Source organism: Odocoileus virginianus, chromosome 25 (assembly GCF_023699985.2).
Source record: "Odocoileus virginianus isolate 20LAN1187 ecotype Illinois chromosome 25, Ovbor_1.2, whole genome shotgun sequence".
In the NCBI taxonomy this organism is placed as follows: Eukaryota; Metazoa; Chordata; class Mammalia; order Artiodactyla; family Cervidae; genus Odocoileus; species Odocoileus virginianus.
The window spans coordinates 50,344,551-50,361,827 of NC_069698.1; the positions used below are offsets into that span (position 1 = coordinate 50,344,551).

The 17,277-nt window shown below is 46.0% G+C and overlaps 1 protein-coding gene and 1 non-coding gene across 3 annotated transcripts in view; one reads left to right on the plus strand and one right to left on the minus strand.

The window, feature by feature from the left end:
- Window positions 1-7,356: 7,356 nt before the first annotated feature.
- Window positions 7,357-7,463, minus strand: LOC139031136 (U6 spliceosomal RNA). The gene has a single exon (XR_011483542.1). It is a non-coding gene; the product is annotated as a U6 spliceosomal RNA (small nuclear RNA).
- A 2,278-nt stretch (window positions 7,464-9,741) lies between these two features.
- Window positions 9,742-17,277, plus strand: part of LOC110133969 (interferon alpha/beta receptor 2) — a 63,899-nt gene continuing 56,363 nt past the window's right edge. The window contains exon 1 of one of the 2 annotated variants that reach the window (XM_070455177.1): window positions 9,742-9,977. The gene's annotated coding sequence lies outside the window, so the exon portion shown is untranslated. The remainder of the gene's footprint in view (window positions 9,978-17,277) is intronic. The other variant, XM_070455181.1, reaches the window with a different exon arrangement.

Sequence of the window (17,277 nt, forward strand, 5' to 3'; positions counted from 1 at the left end):
AATTGGTACAGTGGCTATGGAGAAGAGTATTGGAAGTTCCTTACAAAACTAAAAATAGAGTTATCATATGATGCTGCAATCCCACTCCTGGGCACATATCCAGGGAGAACCATAATTTGAAAAAATATACCCACTCCAATATCCACTGAAGCACTAATGACAGTAGCCAGAACATGGAAGCAATCTAAATGTCCACTGACAGAGGGACAGATAAAGAACATGTGGTACATACATGCAATGGAATACTACCTAACCATAAAAGAAAACAAAATAATAATGTCTAGAGATTGTCATACCGAGTGAAGTAAGTCAGAGAAAGATGAATGCCATGTGATACTGCATATAAGTAGAATCTAAAAAATGGCACAAATGAATGAACTTACAAAACAGAAACAACATCACAGATGCAGAAAACAAACCTATGGTTCCCAAGGGTGGCACGTGAGGGGAGGGATGGACTCGAAGTCGGAGACTGACATATATTCACTACTCCATACAGAATAGGTAGTTAATGAGGATGTACTGTAGAGTCCAAGGGCTTCCTGGGGCTCAGACAGTAAAGAATCTGCCTGCAAAGTGGGAGACCTGGGTTCAGCCCCTCAGGTTGGGAAGACTGGAGGAGGACACATTAACCCACTCCACTATTCTTGCCTGGACAATCCCATGGACAGAGGAGCCTAGCCAGCTACAGTCCATGGGGTCACAAAAAGTCAGACACGACTTAACACAGAGAATTCTGCTCAATATTCCATAATGACCTATATGAGAAAATATGTAAATAAGAGGGAATATGTGTATATGTTTAACTGATTCACTTTACTATATACCTGAAACTAATACAACACTGTAAATCAACTATACTCCAACATAAATTTTTAAAAATGAAAAGAAAATGGTACCACCATCCAAGAGATGTCTAACCCAGGATGCTGGGGGTTTGCCTTGACTTCTAATGTAACCCTCACTCCACACAGCCAATCTAGCACCCAGTTCTATTTATTCTTCTTCCTAAATATTTCTAATCCATCCCTACTGCCAAAATCCTGGTCCAGCAAGAACCTCTGCACTGCACTCTGCATCCAGTCTCTCCTTCTTCAGATCTGTCGTAGACACAGCAAGGAGAGAACTTGTTAGTCTGGAAACTGGATTGTGCTAATTTCCTGCTCTGGACCCACCACGAAGGCCACGGCTATCACACAAGTTGAAACAGGTGTGATCTCTCACTGACTCAGCCATCACGAGTGGTGTTACTGGTGTGTGAGTTTTCAGAGTGGAGAAGAACTGATGGTAAAGTTCTGAACAAAACGAATCACAAGCTTCTCTCAATTTACACAGCAGTTACATTTCTGGGAAATTCAATTATACTAAAACCATACATCGAAGTCTGCTCAGGCTGGTATAACAATATGCCATAGATCGAACGGTTTAAACAACATGTAGTTATCTCTCATGGCTCTGGCAGCTGGCAGCCTAAGCTCGAGGTTCTGATCAGTACAGTTGCTGGGGAAAGTCTTTTCCTCTTCTTGTTGTTTAGTCTCTAAATCTGGCCCAGTTCTTTTGCAACCCCATGTCTGCCCGCAGGCCCCTCTGTCCATGGGATTCCGCAGGCAAGAATACTGGAGTGGGATGCCATTTCCTTCTCCAGGGGATCTTCCCAACCCAGGGATCAAACCCACGTCTCCTGCTTTGACAGGCGAATCCTCTACCACTGGGTCACCAGGGAAGCCGCTCCCTCTTCCCAAGAAGGTACTAAGCCCGTCAAGAGGGCTCATAGCATTTGTCTTGGAGTTTCTTTCTCTTTTTTTCTTTTTTACTATTTACTTATTTAGCTGCGCCGGGTCTTAGTTGTGGTACTTGGGATCTTTCATCTTTGTTGCAGCATGAAAACTCTTAGTTGCAGCACATGGGATCTAGCTCGTTGATCGAGGATCGAACCTGGGCCCCCTGCTTTGGGAGTAGAGTCTTAGCCACTGGACCACCAGGAAAGAGGTCCCTATCTTGGAGTTTCTTATAGCTTCCCTCTGTGAACACTGATGGAATTCTCCCGAGTCGTTGCTTCCCAATGACCCACCAAGACCTAGGACTGAGTCCAGGCACCTTGACCTGCCAGCCTCATATGAGCACCCTGACTTCCTGGGCTTCTCCCCTAGAAAGGCAGGGTCTCCTGGATATCCATCAGCTTCCTGTGCAGAGTTCTCCCAACACATGGTCAGGAGCCACTGGGACAGTTAGGGTACATGAGAAGACAATGAGGTTTAGGCTCTTAAAAAAAAAAATCAATCTGCATTTCATTTATGTAGTAATTCACTAAATGATACATTTAGTAATGCATATGCAAAATTAATTCATTGCCACAATACAAAGTCTCAGGAGACTTTAGGAATCACGTGGTCTATCAGCATGTTCTAGATGAGCATGTTGTCTCAAATTGCCTGCTTTCTTTTTTTCTTTCCTTTCCAGTCTTGGTGGCTCCCATTTCCCAAGCAAGCCTGGGGGACGATCTCGACCCCACTCAATTGCAGTGGCCACAGGGCCCTGGTATAGTACCACACGCAGGTGTGTAAGGGTGTGCGTGTGAGTAGAGCCAAGCCCTAGAGGGTCGTGCTGGCTTAAGAAGAGGGTGAAGGAGGAAGGAAATGACTCATTCTGAGAATCAGACATGGGGAAAGAGGGTCACGTGCTTATGGTCTAGTCGCCTAGCTGAGGCTGGGTGACGGATGCCGCCCACTCTGCGTGGGTCACACAGGCCCCGAGGTGTCAAGGTGCAGTGCTCTGAACGGTTAGCAGACGCAACTTGCAGCTGAGTTGAAAGAAGCAAGCCGCTCGCTACCCCACTTCCCCCACCTGCCTGGGCAAAGTGGGCAGCTGCACAGAGAGGCTAAATGTGGTCAAACTACCCAGGCTTGGGGTTTCTGGGTCAGAGACCCATGGGAGGAACTGACCCCCAACGCCTTCACACGTGCAACTTTGAGGGAGTGCTCGCAGGGCGCTGTGGGCCCAGCATCTAGACTCACAGTCCAGAGTCCCCAAGCAGAAGCCAGAACTCAGCATTTGACCTCACAAGTCAACGTGACCGAGATTGAAACCAGAATCCCATTCTCTGATGCCTGATTTGCCATTCTTTCCACTGAACTCCTCCCCACACCGAGGAGAGCAGAGAGGTGTAGGGCTGTGGGGTTTTATGAAGGGAAGGATCAAACCCACATCAGTATTCTTTTCAGTCCAGAGGAATTTCTTCACAGATCCCCTCCCATCCGGAAGCCTTTGATACATTATGAGTATTTTATGTTTAGAAATTCTCTCTCTACAAACTACCTTCATGACCTTGTTCACACATCTTGTTTTCAGCAGATGACTTTGCTGCATAAACTTCCTATAAAAAGCAGAAGTTGTCAGACTCTCTGTCACCTTTGCCACCAAGTCTACCCACTCTGCCTTCCTTTCTCCTGTTACAAAAGACAGAAGGTCCCTTCTACCTAAGATAGGCCTCTCCCACCTCCAGTGTTCCTCCTATCTCAACAATTTCACTCTTTATCTCTTCCCCACGATTGATTTACCACTCTCTATGGGACCATTTTCAATAGACTAGGGACACACATAGTATTCTCCTGTCTTAAAAATGAAGTGAACTCTAGTGAAAGTCGCTCAGTTGTGTCCAACTCTTTGTGACACAATGGACGATACAGTCCATGAAATTCTCCAGGCCAGAACACTGGAGTGGGTAGCCTTTCCCTTCTCCAGGGGATCTTCCCAACTCAGGGATCAAACCCAGGTCTCCGCACTGCAGGCAGATTCTTTACCAGCTGAGCCACCAGGGGAGCCCCATCTTAAAATACCCATCCCTTAAAACAACAATGAGATACCACTACACACCCACTAGAATGGCTAACATGTGAAACACTGACAGCAGCAAATGCTGGTGAAGACGTGAGGGTGTGCAGAAGTGAAAACTCTCACCATTGCTGATGGGAATGCAAAATGGCATGGCCACCTCGGAAGACCGTTTGGTAGTTTCTTACAAAACTAAACATAACTCTTAAAATATGATCCAGCAATTGCAATCTTTGACATTTACCCATGAGTTGGAAATCTTCATACCAAAACCTACACATGGATGTTAATAACAGCTGTATTCATAATTGCCAAAATCTGGAAGCAATCAATATGTCTTTGAATAGGTGAATGGATAAACAAATTGTGGTACAAATTGTGGAATATTACTCAGCTCTAAAAAAGGTACTATCAAGTCACAAAAAGATATGGAGGAACCTTAAATGGATATTGCTAAGTGAAAGAAGCCAGTCGGAAAATGCTATGAACTATGTGATCCCAATTCTGTCATGCGAGAAAAAGCAAAACTATGGAGACAGTAAAAAGATCAGCAGTTGCCAGGGACTAAGGAGGAAAAAATGATGAACATATAGATGGAACACAGGGCACTTTTAGAAACCACTCTGTGTGATATTGTAATGGTGAATACCTATCATACCTTTGTTACAGCTCTACAGAACATGCAGCAGGGAAAAAATGTACAGCGTGAACAGTGAGTCCCAATGTAAACCAGGGACTTTAGTTGATAACAATGTATCAACCAATGTATGATAGGCTCACCAGTTATAACACATGTACCACATTGTTACAAGGTGTTACCAGAGGAGACTAGAGGGAGGGGAAATAAGAGGCTCCATTCTGCAGAGTGTGTTCCTAAGTCCAATTTGTTCAGAAGTCAGCTAACACCATTGGCTCTAAGGTACTGTACTATAAGAGGTTTGTGATGCTTTTCACATAAATAATACATAAAAAACACAAAAAATAAAGAAAAAATTTTAATCTTACAGTATGGTACCCTGAAAAATACAGTAGTGCCCGATACATCACCATGGCTTCTACACTTGCTTCTGGACATCCTGGGCTTGAAATAAAGACTCTGCACTTCTGTGCTCTATATAGTTGCTGTTGTTGTTCAGTCGTTAGTTGGATCTGACTCTGCAATGCCATGCATCACCGCCTGCCAGGCTCCTCTGTCCATGGAGTTTTCCCAGCAAGAATAATGAGGTGGATTGCCATTATCTTCTCCAGGGGATCTTCCCAGACCAGGGATGCAAACCGCGTCTCCTGCATCGGCAGGATTCTTTACCACTGCACCACCAGGGAAGCCCGCTCTGCACAATACTGTGCAGGAAAGTACACAAAAGCACAATCATTGTAGAAGGTGCACACGTGTGACGATGCACACCAGACACATGAATGAACATGTGATTGGAGGTGGCAACGCACACTCACATCTTCGAAAGTTTGCAGCTTGAAGGAGACTTATTGTAAGTCTAAAACTGCAGTTATTTTCTTTGTTTATAGTTTGTACCACCAACTTCCCCACCCACTGGAACATAAGCCCAGAGGACAGCAGGAACTTGGCCTGTGTCATATACAGTAAGTCCCCTACATATGGATGAATCCTGTTCTGAGAGTACATACGTAAGTCAGCTTGCTTGGGTAAGTCCAGCAAAGTTAGCCTAGGTACATAAAAACAAAAAATACACACACAGAAAAACAAAGAAAATGTTTGTAATCTCAGAGTACATTACTTTGCCAACAAAGGTCAGTCTAGTCAAGGCTATGGTTTTTCCAGTGGCCATGGATGGACGTGAGACTTGGACTAAAGAAAGCTGAGCACAGAAGAATTGATGCTTTTGAACTGTGGTGTTGGAGAAGACTCTTGAGAGTCCCTTGGACTGCAAGGAGATCCAACCAGTCATCCTAAAGAAAATCAGTACTGAATATTCATTGGAAGGACTGATGCTGAAGCCAAAGCTCCAATCCTTTGGCCACCTGATGTGAAAAGCTGACTCATTTGAAAAGACCCTGATGCTGGGAAAGATTGAAGGCGGGAAGAGAAGGGGATGACAGAGGATGAGATGGTTGGATGGCATCACCGACTCAATGGACATGAGTTTGAGTAAGCTCCAGGAGTTGGCAGACAGGGAGGCCTGGCGTGCTGCAGTCCATGGGGTCGCAGCAACTCCAAAGAGTTGGACATGACTGAGTGACTGAACTGAACTGACAGTACCTTGAAAACTACAGAAGTACTGGCTATATCCCCACTGCTTTCACAATTGCTTCCAGACATCCTGGGCTTGACATAAACACAGTGTATTGCTATACTCTATGCAGTACTGTACAGTAAAGCACACAAAAGCACAGTCATGCAGCAACATACACCAGACATGTGACTGGACATGTGAACACACGTTTGAGTCTTTTTTTTTTTTTTTTTTATCGTTTCTTTGGGGACTATCCCTTTGTTTTTTTTTGTTTTTTTTTTTCTTCCATTTATTTTTATTTGTTGGAGGCTAATTACTTTACAACATTGCAGTGGTTTTTGTCATACATTGAAATGAATTAGCCATGGATTTACATGTACTCCCCATCCCGGTCCCCCCTCCCACCTCCCTCTCCGCCCTATCCCTCTGGGTCTTCCCAGTGCACCAGGCCTGAGCACTTGTCTCATGCACCCAACCTGGGCTGGTGATCTGTTTCACCCTAGATATACATGTTTCGATGCTGTTCTCTTGAAACATCCCACCCTCGCCTTCTCCCACAGAGTCCACAAGTCTGTTCTATACATCTGAGTCTCTTTTTCTTTTTTTGCATATAGGGTTATCGTTACCATCTTTCTAAATTCCATATATATGTGTTAGTATACTGTAATGGTCTTTATCTTTCTGGCTTACTTCGCTCTGTATAATGGGTTCCAGTTTCACCCATCTCATTAGAACTGATTCAAATGAATTCTTTTTGATGGCTGAGTAATATTCCATGGTGTATATGTACCACAGCTTCCTCATCCATTCGTCTGCTGATGGGCATCTAGGTTGCTTCCATGACCTGGCTATTATAAACAGTGCTGCGATGAACATTGGGGTGCACGTGTCTCTTTCGGATCTGGTTTCCTCAGTGTGTATGCCTAGAAGTGGTATTGCTGGGTCATATGGCAGATCTATTTCCAGCTTTTTAAGGAATCTCCACACTGTTTTCCATAGTGGCTGTACTAATTTGCATTCCCACCAACAGTGTAAGAGGGTTCCCTTTTCTCCACACCCTCTCCAGCATTTATTGCTTGTAGACTTTTGGATAGCAGCCATCCTGACTGGTGTATAATGGTACCTCATTGTGGTTTTGATTTGCATTTCTCTGATAATGAGTGATGTTGAGCATCTTTTCATGTGTTTTTTTGCCATCCGTATGTCTTCCCTGGAGAAATGTCTGTTTAGTTCTTTGGCCCATTTTTTGATTGGGTCATTTATTTTTCTGGAGTTGAGCTGGAGGAGTTGCTTGTATATATTTGAGATTAATCCTAAAAATATGGAACGCTTCACGAATTTGCATGTCATCCTTGCGCAGGGGCCATGCTAATCTTCTCTGTATCGTTCCAATTTTAGTATATGTGCTGCCGAAGCGAGCACACGTTTGAGTCTTTGAAAGTTCACAGCTTGAAGGTTCGTATGTAGGGGACTGAATGTTCTGTGCTGTCTCCAAAACCTACAACAGTGCTTGGCATCAATGAATATTCCTGAATAAATGAACAAATGTGTATTTTTAAACATATAGTAGACTTTATGGGAATATAGAGCATATAGTTGGAATTCCCAGGTGTCTCAGAGGTAAAGAATCTGCCTGCCAGTGCAGGAGAAACAGGAGACTCGGGTTCAATCCCTGGGTTAGGAAGATCCCCTGGAGGAGGAAATGGCAACCTACTCCAGCATGCTTGCCTGGAGAATCCCAGGGACAGAGGAGCCAGGCTCCATGGGGTCACAAAGAGTCAGACATGACTGAGCAATTGAGCACAGACGTGTTAGCAGAAATGACGAACAAAGTACCCAGGGAACGCTGTCTCTTTAAAGAAAAATGGGAGAAAACGTTGGTCCACAGATCATATAGGACAGAGATGTCCCACAGTCCCCTTCCCCACCACACAGTTCCCCCATCTTTAACGTCCTGCACCAGTGTGGTACATGATGGGGGAGGGTGGCGGAAGGCGTGGTCTTAGTAAAGTGTGCCTGAATGCTAAGTTGCCTCAATCATGTCGGACACTTTGCGACCTTCTGGACGATAGCCTGACAGGCTCTTCTGTCCATTGGATTCTCCAGGTAAGAATACTGGAGTGAGATGCCATTTCCTCCTTCAGGGGATCTTTCAGATGAAGGGATTGAAAGTCTCCTGTGGCTCCTGCATTTCAGGCAGGTTCTTTATGGCTAAGCCATCCCAGAGTGTTCAGTTCAGTTCAGGAAATTCACATACTATTGAAGCCTGGCTTGGAGAATTTTAGCATTACTTTGCTAGCGTGTGAGATGAGTGCAATTGTGCGGTAGTTTGAGCATTCTTTGGCATTGCCTTTCTTAGGGATTGGAATGAAAACTGACCTTTTGAGTCCTGTGGCCACTGCTGACTTTTCCAAATTTGCTGGCATATTGAGTGCAGCACTTTCACAGCATCCTCTTTCAGGATTTGAAATAGCTCAACTGGAATTTCATCACACCTCCACTAGCTTTGTTCGGAGTGATGCTTCCTAAGGCCCACTTGACTTCACATTCCAGGATGTTTGGCTCTAGGTGAGTGATCACACCATTGTGGTTATCTGGGTCATGAAGATCTTTTTTGTAGAGTTCTTCTATGTATTTTTGCCACCTCTTCTTAATATCTTCTGCTTCTGTTAGGTCCATACCATTTCTGTCCTTTATTGTGCCCATCTTTGCATAAAATGTTCCCTTGGTATCTCTAATTTTCTTGAAGAGAGCGCTAGTCTTTCCCATTCTATTGTTTTCCTCTATTTCTTTGCATTGATCACTGAGGAAGGCTTTCTTCTCTCTCCTTTGGAACTCTGCATTCAAATTTCTCCTTTGCCTTTAGTTACTCTTCTTTTCTCAGCTATTTGTAAGGCCTCTTCAGACAGTCATTTTGCTTTTTTGCATATCTTTTTCTTGGGGATGGTCTTGATCCCTGCCTCCTGTACAACGTCATGAACCTCCATCCATAGTTCTTCAGGCACTCTATCAGATCTAATCCCTTGAATCTGTTTGTCACTTCTACTGTATAATCGTAAGGGATTTGATTTAGGTCATACCTGAATGGTCCAGTGGTTTTCCCTACTTTCTTCAATGTAAGTCTGAATTTGGCAATAAAGAGTTCATGATCTGAGCCAACCTCAGCTGCTGGTTTTGTTTTTGCTGACTGTATAGAGCTTCTCCATCTTTGGTTACAAAGAATCTAATCAATCTGATTTTGGTATTAACCATCGGTGATATCCATTTGTAGAGTCTTCTCTTGTGTTGTTGGAAGAGGGTGTTTGCTATGACCAGTGCGTTCTCTTGGGAAAACTCTGTTAGCCTTTGCCCTGTTTCATTTTGTACCGCGAGGCCAAAAATGCCTGTCACTCCAGGTATCTCTTGACTTCCTACTTTGCATTCTAGTCCCCTATGATGAAAAGGACATCTTTTGGGGGTGTTAGTTCTAGAAGGTCTAGTAGGTCTTCATAGGACCGTTCAACTTCAAGTTCTTTAGCATTACTGGTGGGGGCATAGACTTGGATTACTGTGATGTTGAACGGTTTTCCTTGGAAAGGAACTGAGATCTCATTCTGTCCCCAGGGTGTACACGTGGGTAAATTGGAGGCCCCGCCCGCGCGCTATCCGAAAGCAGCCGGGGGCGCGCACCCGCGCAGGAGACTTGCTCCACCTCTCTGGGCGGAGACCCCGAGATTCATCCGGGGCGCCCCGGGAGCGAAGGCTGCGGGCCACCACCACTCCCCCTCTGCTCGCCTTTGCCCGGCCCCGGCGGTCCCTGCCGAAGGGACCAACAGCAGCCGGCACCCGGGTCGCGAGCGCCGAGCCGGGGTGCGGAGGGGCGGCGGCGGAGTCCGGCTAGAGCGGGTGGGCCCGAGGCTGGCACCCCGAGGGCAGCGGCGAGGCCACACTGCCAAGGTAACGCGGGCCGGCGGGGGCGGCGGGGGCGGCGGGGATCGCGGGGCGGGGGAGGGTGGGGAGGGCACCGGGAGATGCCGCCTCTGCGCCGCCGTTTCCCGGAATCCCTCTCCAGGAGCCTGTCTCTGCCTGGAACTCCTCCTCCCGCCTGCGTCCGGGATCGCAGGGTTTTGCCGCGCGCGCCGCCGCACTCCTGCCCCGGGGCACCCCCTCTCCAAGCTCCGCGCGGCCCTGGAGGGTCCTTGGGGGGCATCCACTGACTGTCCCCGGCGGCCGCGCTGCCCTCGGCCCTGTCCAGGCGTCCTCCGTTCATCGCTCCCCACGCACACCCCCGGGGACCCTTTGTTTGTACATTCAGCCCTGCAGCTGACCCCCCAAGGGCCCTGGCCGCTTCGAGGTGAGAGTCAAATTCCTTAGGGTCCACAGCGCCCTGCAAAACTGGGTTACCGGCTCGGGTCTCCGGTTCGGGGTCTTCCGTCCGCCCTCCAGCAGAACACGAGGTTAGGCATAGTTTGTCCCCGTCCCGGAGAGGGGTATGGAGGGGCCATCGGAGCTGGATGGTCCTACGTCCTTACAGACCCGTCGCTTGGAAGCTGGAGTAGGGACAGGGCGATGGGACAGCGTGGCGGAGACTGGAGTGGACCCGCGTCCAGAGTCGGGAGGGAGCGAGGAACCGGGTGCCAGTCGACGCTTCACGTTTGATTCTGACCGATGGAGCCAGTTAAACCCAGTTACGAGTTGGATCCGTCAACCACTTAACCTAGCGAAGGGTAGCTTTGAGGAACTCTAGCTATCCCGTCTCTCTTTGTGTCTTTCTCTTTTAATATTTGTTTGATCTCCTTGCTTTTGTTTGGCAAAAAGTCTTAGAAACTAAGTGGAAGGGGGTAGGAGTTGGGGAGGCAGGTGCTGCAAGGGTCCCGGCGTCCCAGCCCCACCACCCGCTCCTGGCCTGGAGCAAACTGACCCAGAGACCAACTGGGCTGCCACCTGCCCGGCATCTTAGCCAGGTTTCAAAGTACCCGCCTCCTGCTGTCCTGACTTGGAGAGGACAGGGGTGAAAGCAAGACTGTAGTAAAATTTGCTCTAAAGAAAACATCTATCAGTGTGCCCTTAGTTGATAAGATTTGACCACTTTGTGGCAGAGAGTGAACTTCTGAGTTCTCTAATTCATGAGTTGCTTTTCAACGTTGGATCATCAAAAATCTGCGCGACTCTTTTATCCTTACCTGTGTTTCTTCTAATGTTTCTCATGTATTTATTTCAAACTTAAAGACAATCTGCCTGAGATTTGGTTCCTGAAATTTGACAGCTGGTAATTTATCTTTAAAAAAAAAAAACAAAAACGAATAATCATTGCCTGGAGGTACTGTCTTGAAAGTGAAACTTTTATTAAAATGTATTTTCCATCCTCCTCCACTTGCATACACAGAGCATGTTGGACTTCCTGTGACATTTACAAATCTTCAAATTATTGTAGTCTGAAGCATATGTATTCTTTGACAGTCAATCATATTTTACCAAAAGTAAGACACAATGATGGATATAAGGTGTACTTTAAAAACTTTTATGTCACTGGGTAGGAAAAACCACTGTCAATTATGGTATGTCATGCCACCACACAGAGCACCCTGATTTCACAGATGTTCAGATGTCAGAAGGAAGTGTACGTTTTATAATTCGTGAGATGGAATCTCTTGGCAGAGCTTGATGATACTTTTCCCTGAGGACTTTTCATTGCTTCAAAGAATTAAACTGGTGGTGTGCAGTTCAGGAAGAATAAATGAAAACAGCTTGCTGGGAGAGCAGTTGGCCCGACGTAAGGGTGGTAAGAAGTGGAGTAAGGAGAATACGAAGAAGGGAAAGAGAGAGGGAGAGAGAGACATGAATGGATGTTGGGTAGGGAGTAGTTCAGAACCATTGAGAATCTTTTCAAGAACCAGCAAGAAAATGAATTCATTCAGTATCCCCACGAGCCAGAGTTTAACAAACTGGTACATGGGAGAGTTATTCTTAAACCCTGTTTTTCTGAAACACTGTTGTTTTAATTCTGAGGTTTTTTAAAAAATATATTTAAAATTTGAGTGTATCCGACCACCAGAAAAAAATGGTAGGGAATCCACAAAAATCCTAAAAGTGTTTCCTAACAAATAAGGAAGAATGAAACCATGAGTTTTAGCATGACTTAGCTGTTTCCTTTTCAGTCAAAGGAGCAGCTGGCGCTTTCTGCAGGGGTGAGAGGGAAATATACTGGGCGGGGGAGGGGGGGTGCAGGACCGGAGAAGCCAGCACCAGAGTCAGGGGACCCCACAAAGGCCCCATGGTTGACCCACCACTCCTTGACCCTGCCTGCAGGACACTTACCGGGTGTTCCAGGAAGAAGCAGAGCCCAGACTACACTTCCTTAATAGGCGCGCCCACATCCCAGCACCAATGCTTTGGGCTAGAGAAACTGCCCAGTCTTCACAGAACAAACTGGAATCAGGCACAGTTTTTAAAAGGAGGTCAGGATTTCACTCCACTTTATCACAATTGCAGGAGACAAAGGAATCGAAGTATGAACGAGGTAAGCAGAAATGGTGCGGAAAAAAAAGAAAGGAAAGAACATGATAGCTTGCAGTATTAGTCACTCAGTTGTGTCTGACTCTTTGTGAACCCATGCGACTCTAGCACACTAGGCTACTCTGTCCATGGAATTTTCCAGGCAAGAATACTGAAGTGGGTAGCCATTCCCTTCTCTGGGCAATCTTCCTGACCCAGGGATGGAACCCTGGTCTCATGCACTGCAGGCAGATTCTTTACCACGTGAGCCACCAGTGATAGCTTGCAGGAATCTTACTAAAAAGAAAATATTACTCTTGGGACAGAAGGCCATTCTTCACGAACAACAAGAACAAAAGCCATGCTTTTTGTTGTTGTTGTTGTTTAGTTGCTTAGTTGTGTCTGACGGACTAAAGCCCGCCAGGCTCCTCTGTCCATGGGATTCTCCAGGAAAGAATACTGGAGTGGGTTGCCATGTCCTACTCCAGGGGAATCTTCCCAACACAGGGATCAAACCCAGGTCTCCTGCTTTGCAGACAAATTCTTTACCATCTGAACGACCACAATAGCTTTAGATCCTTCAAAAATTGATTTTAAAATATGAATTAACAAATTGTTATTATCAATAACTGTCCATTATCAATAAAACAAACTCAAAGGTAAGAAAAAAATTTAATTGGGATGAAAAGGAAGATTGCAGACTTACAGGAATACACTGAGGATCATTGAAACATAATTACAGAAGAAATAAGAGGAAAGAATAGAACAGATCCTGCTGAAAGTAAACATATTTTAACAGAGGAAAGACTCTTAAGCCCCCAAATTCAGAGACAAAGATGAAGTCATTTATTAAGAATTAGATGTGGGAGACAGATAAAGCACAGTCAGGCGTTAGGATACTTGAATTTCCTGAAGTGAAGCCAACAAATGGGACAGAAAATGCAAATAAAAATAAGATAAATTTTATTGAAATGAAGAAAAATGGTCTGTAGGCCAAAAGAGCTTGACATTTTCCAGGAAATTTTCATATAGGAATGCTTAGTACCACGATATCTTCAGTAGTTTAAATTCAAAGGAAAAGAATCATCATTATTTAGGAATTGAAAAAAGAGTAGATAAAGGAGAGGAAAATCACATCAAGTTGCTCTCAGACGTCTCCAGGGCTGTGCTGGATGCCAGAGGACGACGGTTCCAAGGGAAAGTTTTAGGGAAAGAAACTTTTTCCCAAGATGATGCGTCATCTAGCTAGAAGATGTCATTCAGGTTGAAAGTCAACAGAAAGGGGCTTCTTCAAATATGAAAGAACAAAGGAAATGCAGCACCCATGAGCCCTTATGGGGAAAAAAAAAAAACTGCTAGAGAATAAAATTCAGCGCATAGTAAATAAAGAGAGAAGTCAAAGTAAAGAACTCAAGCATCGAGAACTCATGATATAAAGGACTGTTAGCCACAATAGAGAGTCCAAGTGCCATAATGAGGACCCAGCATAGCCAATAAAAAGAAAAAGAAAAGAAAAGGAAAGGACTGTAGGTGACTATTTATTTAAATGTGGAATTAATATAAAACATCTTTGGAAATTATGCAATAAAATGTGATTATTATATAACTCGGCACACACACAAAAAGAAAAAGTAATCAGGTAGGGGCGGAAGAGGAAGATGGAAGGAAATATGAGAGTAGGCCCTATTGTTCTCACCTTTGAAGGCGTGGACCAGTAAACAGAGATGAACAGTTAGTGCTGTGAATATCGTATTCCAACTTCCAAAGTCTTTGTAATTTTTTTAACTTTGGAGGGATATTTTAGGGAGTTATTCTTTCTTATGGAAATAATTGAAATGTCAACAATTTTTCTTCCTTTGCTTCAGTTTTTTTTCCAAGTAAAATTAAATTTAGACAAAAATACCCTGTGTGTGTGTGTGTGTGTGTGTGTGTGTGTGTGCTGTGTGTGTGCATAGAAAGATCTCTGGGATTATGTTGTTCATTAATGTTAATGATGGAACTATCTGGATGCTGAGATTTTACTTTTATGCCTTATTTTTAAATTTTTTTTAATGAGTGAGTTGAACTATTCTTACCAAAGCAAGAAATAAACCAGAAACAAATATGCCAAGACATTAACAATGCTTGCTGCCCAGTAGTAAAAATAAAGATGCTTGCTATTTTCTTCTTTGTGCTTTTCTGTATTTTTTAAAATTTCCGGTGGGGGGGGGTAATATATGTCATTTTATTTGTAGAGTTTTTCTGAATCCATTCATTCACTGATGAGCAAAGATGTGCCAGGTGTCAGGCTGTACCGGATAGAAGAAATGACACAGTTCTTCTCTCTCCCAGGAGAACAGGGGGCAGCGAGTTCTGTGAGGGTTGTATGTCTGTCTTTGTTAGGAGGAGTTGAAACTCAGAGAAGAGTCACTTTGCCACAGTAGCATCCATTTGAGCTGGGCCTTGAAAATGTGTAGTGTTTGTCTGGGTATCAGTGACAAGGATTGTTGGGGGAGGGAGGAAGGGAGAGGGGATGGTGGTGATAGGAGATTCAGAGCAGGTGTGATTTGTGGCTCAGAGTTCAGAGCGAGCCACTTGTGTGGGCCACTTGAACTGTGGTGTTGGAGAAGACTCTTGAGAGTCCCTTGGACTGCAAGGAGATCCAACCAGTCCATCCTAAAGATCAGTCCTGGGTGTTCATTGGAAGGACTTGATGTTGAAGCTGAAACTCCAATATTTTGGCCACCTGATGCAAAGAGCTGACTCATTGGAAAAGACCCTGATGCTGGGAAAGATTGAAGGCAGGAGGAGAAGGGGACGACAGAGGATGAGATGGTTGAATGGCATCACTGACTCGACGGACCTGAGTTTGAGTAAACTCCGGGAGTTGGTGATGGACAGGGAGGCCTGGCTTGCGGCAGTCCATGGGGTTGCAGAGTCGGACACGACTGAGTGACTGAACTGAAACCAGATCTAAATGCAAATATAAGAGCATTTAAGCCCGATGGTGAATCAACAAATTATAATACAGAGTTGGCATTTCCTAGCACCCCACTCCAGTACTCTTGCCTGGAAAATCCCATGGACAGAGGAGCCTGGTAGGCTACAGTCCATGGGGTCGCGAAGAGTCGGACACGACTGAGAGACTTCACTTTCACTGTTCACTTTCAAGCACTGGAGAAGGAAATGGCAGCCCACTCCAGTATTCTTGCCTGGAGAATCCCAGGGACGGGAGCCTGGTGGGCTGCCGTCTATGGGGTCACACAGAGTTGGACACGACTGACGTGACTTAGCAGCAGCAGCAGCACATCTTGGGAGAATTCCTGGAAGTAGGTGGAAGCAGTAAACTCAAGCCCAGACTCAGGAGGGGAGCAAAGGGGAAGAGAGGATTCCCATGGGCCCACAGCCAGGGCCAGTGCCACTGCCCACAGGCCCCGGGGGCTCTTCTGCCCTGGCAACCCTGGGCATACATGCACTTGAACCCTCAACTGCTAGCCACCAGCCTGAGATGGACTCTGGAAAAGGCAAACCCTGAGTCTCCCTTTTCCAAGGATCTGCCATCCCAACCCATAGCATGCTGGCAGACAGTGAAGAGTCCTTAAACCTCTGCTCCTGGCCCTGCTGTATACCCCGATCCAGACTGACCTTGACAGTTAACTCCCGCCAGACCAGTGGGTGGCAAGGTGGGCCAGGGATAGCTTCCAGCCTCCCTGCACACACGCCAGGAGGGCATCAATGCACCATGATCGCGCTCCCACCCTGTGACCCAGCTGTTGCCCCCACGAAAAGAACATCAAGCAGTCATGGGGCGTAGGAGAGAGGGACCAGGTCAGGCCCCCATTCTGAAGGGGTTGGAGGAGCAAGGTCCAAGTGTGAACTGATCTCCTATTTTGTCCCATCAGACTTCACTAACAAAACACAAGTTCAAAGAGAAAACGATTAAGAATTTCAAGATGGCCACAGGAGAGCAATAAACCAAGAGTGGGCCCCTTCTTGTGTGCAGGGCGCCTGGGGTGACTGAAGCTGGCCCAGCTGCAGAGAGAAGAGTGACCAGAGGGAGGTTACCAGAGGAGTAACCCTTTAGGGAGGCTGAGCTGCTTGGAGTCAGGGAGAATTTTAAAGAGCTTCATGAACAGTTCCAGGCGGGATGCCAAGATGGTAAATTAGATTTTCCAAGCAAGCAAGAATCTGCTATCAGAAATCTAATTGGAAGCGGAGTATGACTCACCAGGAGCAAAGAAAGGGAGGCCACATCCTGTGGCCCGGAGCAGGAGAGAGGGGCTATAGTTGTGTAGCTGGGTGTGTGTACTTTCAGCCGCGGAGGAGAGGGAAGGTTCTGCGCAGGCCATCATCAGAGCACAACAGAGAGACCAGAGGCCACAGGACAAGTGGTCAGGTAGGAGGGAGTCACCCCCAAGGTGGCATTCCACAGTCTTGGTGCTCCCAGCATCTCGAGAACGTCCACGACCAAGCAAGCCCTCTGCTGAGCAGTGATGATGGCAGATAACATCGCATGTCATAAAGACACCTCTGTGGATGTGCTAACGATGGTACCCTTCCCAGGTGGCCCAGTGGTAAAGAATCTGCCCACCAATGCTGGAGATGCAGGGGTCGTGGGTTCCATCCCTGGGTTGGGATGATTCCCCAGAGGAGGAAATGGCAACCCACCCCAGTATCTTGCCTGGAAAATCCCATGGGCCCAGGAGCCTGGTGGGCTACAGTCCAGGAGGTCGTGAAGAGTCAGACTCGACTAAGCATGCACTTGTTATGGGAAAAGCTGAGG